Genomic DNA, 6000 nt, shown 5'->3' with positions numbered 1-6000 from the left:
TTAGAACTTTACACCAAGATTACTTGTACTAAAGTAGCTGTGTAGGAAACCATTTGTTTGAAGTACACATACTTCGAAATGTTGTTTTTTTTTCAGCATCTGGTAGATCAAAATAGCAAAGACAGAACTGTTTAATAAAGGAATGAAAGTTTACTTAAGCGTACTTTAATTTAAGGCAGACCTTTTCAGTGAAAGAAAGTCCAAACTTTATTACATATTTTTAACCATACATTCGGACTAATCTTGTTGTGTGGATCTGAAAATTGGGTCATACACCACACAAGAAACACAAATATTTGAATAGTTTTATATCAAAAGAAACTTATTATCTTTTTCTAGAAAGAATTCATACTAAGCTTTGTAAATTTGGACTTGGAGCTGACATAGAAATATCAAATATGGCATGTAGAGGAGAACAAGGCTTACTCCCTACATTATGCAATTATCAATAAGACAAATTATTGGTTTCATCTTATGAAAGATAGTAAATCTTTAAATATGTTCTGATGGGAAGCCATAAATATATCTCATTTCATTCCAAGGACACATCTTAAACCTAACAATGAATCTTGGATAGGAAAAATTAAACATATATTTAAATTCCTAGATTGAGACTATCTGTTTATAAACCTTAACACAAAACCATCTATTAAAAAAAGGTAAACAATTCTCTACAAATAGTTTCAGAAAATTTGGGTAGCCATTCCGAAGCCAGGAGCATGAAGTACAATTATGTTGTTGGTTAAAACTGGTTAATTATTAACTGAATACCAAACAGACAACAATACAATATAAACATGTATATATAACACATGTATGATAATTTAATGAAGGTTTCGTCCCGCCAGGAAAATAATTAAAAAAAATATGTTGCTATTTTCTTTTTAGATTAAAAATTTGGAACTGACGTCGGCGACGTTATCATTCAAGTGGGAAACATAAGCTTCTCGTGCTATAAAGGGAAATAATTGGTCTGATCCTGATTCCCCCCCCCCCCCATAACGTTGAGAGGGAAAAGTTGTTGATCATGCCAATTTTTCAGGGGGGAAAATAGGATTGATCCAGTTCCCCCCACACACCCCGGAAAAAATGGCATTGGGGAAGAATGGCTATAGGACACCGGCATCAAAAATCTAAAATTATCGTCTGTTTTTCATATATATGTATATACCGGTGTTACACTAAAGGTTGACCAGGAACGGATGTATTTTTTAACAGAATTTTTTTTTCAATGGTTGATAACAATAAATTTTGGCTATAGATAGTAAATAGGTGTTTTCTTTATTTTAAAGTATAACATAGCCTCTCAAGCTAAGCCTCTAGACTTGCGTAAGCGGTTACGGAACTGACGCACGGAATTTCACTGGTGCTGTTGTTAAGAAGCTTTTTATAGCAGAATAGAAATCAGCGTATGATTCGTTAATTACTTGATATTACCAGATAGAATTGAAAGAATCTAGTATAATTTAAAAGATGTGATCATATTTTTGAAAATGGTGGAATTCGTACTCCGTGAAAGGTAAGTTACGCATAAGCTACCATGAACATCATTGTCACGTAAAAAGTTCTTCCCTCTTTTCATGTTGTTATTTGTGAAGAAAAAGCGAAATAAAAACAAAATTTTAATTTTATGATTCATTTTCTTTTATTTGCTTCAACGTTATTCAAAATGAAGTACTTAAAACGGAACACAAAATACTAAACACGTAAAAAATTTCGCGGCACAGCAGACGTTTACAGTTGCTGTTTCGATGTGGTTCATATCGCCTGCACGCTGCGTTTGAAAGAAAAGGATTTACGTTCGTGTCTCATCTTGACCTTTTTTTTCCTTCATCGTTTAGTATTTTTTTTTACATTTGTCGTTTTAAATCATATTATCATTATCAATAATTTTGTAAAGACACCTTAAACAACAAAAAATAAAGATAAATAAAAGTATATATCCAAACTTTGTTCATTGTTAATTCTCAAGCTACGTATACATTTTGTATATAATAGTATCATTATCGAAAGATTTGCATGTGTTTTACCCATGAAGAAATGGTATATGTGCTAAAGGGGAAAGTTGAACTTCCGTCTGTTGACTTTGATGATAGATATAAATAAGAAAAAAATCGACATGCACCAATTAACATTAAGACATGACTTTTTTTTAAATTTGTATACATAAAAAGATTCTGCAAACAGTGGACCTCGATTATTACATGATAATTTCCTTGTAGAATTAAAAATGAGTGAGTATCTATATAATGTTATGCAATCGATTATTTGAATCTGAATGCAGAAGATTCATAGTTTAAATAAAAGCATTGCGATTTTAAATTAGATATTTATGCGCAGCATCCAGAAGTAAAGGTACATTTATGTTTTACATTATGTTATAGTATGAAAATGTATGAACTATTTGCAACTGGATGTTAAACATCAATACATTCATTTAATATTCATATAAGCAAACACAGAATAAATTTGACAATTAGAATGTTATTTCTATTATGGAAAATCTTACGAGAATTTCATGTGATGCACTGGCTTGCACAATCTTCGCTATTGAGAAGCGGTTAAGACAGAGTTTCATATTAAAAGGAATTTATTATATTTGAATCCAAATGTTGTGGTATGTGAATAACAATCATCAAACCCCAATATGACTGTTACCAAAAAACCAATTAATGATGAACAGGCATTATAATGTCAGGCTTGTCAAATGTCGAAAGAGTGCTGGTATTCTCTGTAGTTTGTTTGCTGTCTTATTCATTCGCCTTCCCATTTAATATGGCTATTCTGCACAACACATTATAAAATATATTCCTCCTATATTCATAAACAGGGTTGTTTCTATTCTCATCTTTACAATTATAATTATTAAATGTAATCATGTTATTTTACCAAAATTCTTATAGCACAGGCTAACGTTAGATTTTGAAATACAGTTAACACATACATATTTAACAAAAACAGATTGCAATGAAATTGTTTAGGAGTTGAATAGATTTTGCAATTGAATGTACCCAATATAAATTGTATCCTCTTATGTTGTTTTTTTTTCTTCAGAATGGACAACATAAGAAGGAGACGAAAAGATTTTAAAGCATATTGTGGGAATAAAGAACAAAACCCGGAAAAAGAAGACCTTTGTGTGGAGAAGCAAATAAAAATCTGCGCAATTTTTTCAGTTAGAGTTTCCTTGTTTTACCTAATAAGGATGACGTTATCTGTGATACGTGTCGACGGAAATACTACAGAGAAGAGCAGGCACAAGTTGAGGGCATACGATACAGTTACGGGGGAGGAAATGACGTTGCTTACGTAAAATGTTATTTTGCAACGTCAAACTATGACTTATCGGGAAAAGATGCAGTTTTCGACTGATGTTTATCATTCAAACTTATTTAACTTGAAAACGACTTCGTGGGCCCCTCTGTTTTAAAATGTCAATAGGTCAAGGACAATACAGTGATTAAGAAATGTAATTCTCCAGCTGGTAACAGTGGATTACAAAATTACTTCATGTTTTGATAATGATATAATACGGTTTATAACTATGTTTCCTTGTTTAAATGTGTATTCATATTTTTGTTGAAATGTACTTTCATTCTAATCATTCTAATTTTGTGATTTATTTTGTTATTCATTTATTAAATAGCTCATATTTTGGGCATCATGATTGGTTAAAAAAAATTGTTATCTTATCGTATCAATATACCACGCTTACATGTGTCATAAAAAATGTGAATGAATTAAAATGATGGTATCTATCTAAATTCAAACTTAATACCCAAATGACATAATAAAATATTAACATATAAATAAGACAACCACTGTCCGGTCAAATAATAAAGATATTCGAATAATGATTTAATGGGGAAATGTATTCATCCCTTTATTTTAAGGTATGTATCCATCAAATTTTTTGATAAAAATAAAATGTCATTAACATGTCAAAATAGGAAGTACATTTCAACATGAATTATTAAAAAGCAAATGATGAATTATTTTTAACAAGAAAACACAGGAGGATTTTATCCTTATAGATATATATATATATAAGTCATCTAATGAAAACAAGTGTTCAGCTGTTAGTGTTAGTGGTCCTCTTTAGTAGTTAGTTTCTCTGTTATTTAGTCTCTGGTGAAGAGTTGTCTCATTGCCAATTATACCACATCTTCTTCTTTTGACAATCTTATGATGAGAAAATCAAATGTAATTGATGAGTCTTTTGTAGACGAAACGCGGGTATGGCGTATATATAAAGTTTAGTCCTGGTATCTATGATGAGTTTATTTACAACCACTGGGTCGATGCAACTGCTGGTGGAGATTTATTTAACCGAGGGTATCACCAGCCCAGTAGTCAGCACTTTTTGTACAGACATGAATTATCATTGATATGGTTACATTTATAAATTAACTGTTTACCAAATTTTGAATTTTTGAAATACTAAGGCTTTTCTCCCTCGGGCATAGATTACCTTAGCTGAATTTGGCAAAACTTTAAGGAATTTTGGTCCTCAATGCTCTTCAACTTCATACTTTATTTGGCTTTTTAACTTTTTTGGATTCGAGCGTCACTGATGAGTCTTTTGTAGACGAAACGCGCGTCTGGCGAATATACAAAAGTTAGTCCTGGTATCTATGATGAGTTTATTTATATAACTATGAATGTAAACAAGGACACTACGAAAAAGAAAAATAAAGATGTAAAAATAGCAAGAATGTGTAAGAGTACTAGTATCTTGGATATATTATCACTAAAGAAAAAAGAATATATATCTGAATCTGACATCAGCAACAGTAACAAAAATCCTTGCCGGAATATATACTGTCTTTGAACCCAAAATAAAAAAAAGTAAAGATAACACTTTCAATAAAGACCAAAATCCTTAACAAAACTGTTGTGTCAGTTGATGTTAATTGAAGTCTGAAAAGTACTTCTGTCCGAATTTGCTTTCGTGGGCTCTTCTCTTTATTTTACAAATCTCAGTTATGACAATTAGCTGCGAACACTTTTACGTTAAACACCTATTTTTTTAAAACCCTAATATTTCGTTCTAGAGAGTAATCCAGAATAATAGAGTTCTTCGATTTACCAAATTGAAATCAATGAACTCTTTACATGTGTAGTCCATTATTTGATTTTATTTTTTATAGAAGTATACCTCAATACAAAGCGACTTACTTTGGAAGGTGTTTTTATTTTTATTCTTACTCCAGAACACGAGAAATTCGTAGCAATAAATTGAAGGAAATCATCTAAGGGTCAGTTGTTTTAAGAATCTAGATAGTGAAAATGAAACTGTAAAATTACAAAAACATCGACGCCTAGAAAAATTAAAATACTAATAGCATCTCAAATCTTTAACACTTTCTTATGCAAGATTTTTTACCAATTTGTTTTTAAATAATGTTTCCCTTTCATATGCAATAATCTCCACCTTTCATTTATCTTTTTATTACAACAAAAACAATATTCTAATAGTCTAACAGTGCCAACGTATCATCGGAAAGTTTCGAAATGTTTTGTTTGTCTTTTCTCATTTTAATCACATAACGTTTTATGGTTAAAGGCATATTTTAACCTGCTATGTACACAATAAGTATTTATTTAACTCAAGTCAAAATGATGTTGTCCATTCATCTTTGAATTACACATTTAAGGATGTTCTTATTCAAGGCAGAAAACACTAGCCGTATTGATCACAACTTTTTTGAAATTTTGGGTCCTTAGTGTTTTTCAACTTTGTACTTGTTTTGGTTTTCACACTTTTGTCATCTGAGCGTCACTAGTTAGTCTTGTGTTAACGTAACGCATTATTAAAATTAAATTTTAAACCTGATATCTTTTGTTAGCTATTATTTGTGTGTTTCTCTGTCCTATATTTTCTAACATTTTTTTGTATTGTAGTCCTGTCATGTAATATTGTCATTTCAATGTTATATTTAACATTGCCATTAACGCGGGAGGTTTGGCATGCCACAAAACCAGGTTCAACCCACCATT

The sequence above is a fragment of the Mytilus galloprovincialis genome, chromosome 5 (genome assembly GCF_965363235.1).
Source record: "Mytilus galloprovincialis chromosome 5, xbMytGall1.hap1.1, whole genome shotgun sequence".
In the NCBI taxonomy this organism is placed as follows: Eukaryota; Metazoa; Mollusca; class Bivalvia; order Mytilida; family Mytilidae; genus Mytilus; species Mytilus galloprovincialis.
The sequence above is the reverse complement of the archived record's forward strand: the minus strand, read 5'-3'. Positions refer to the sequence as shown.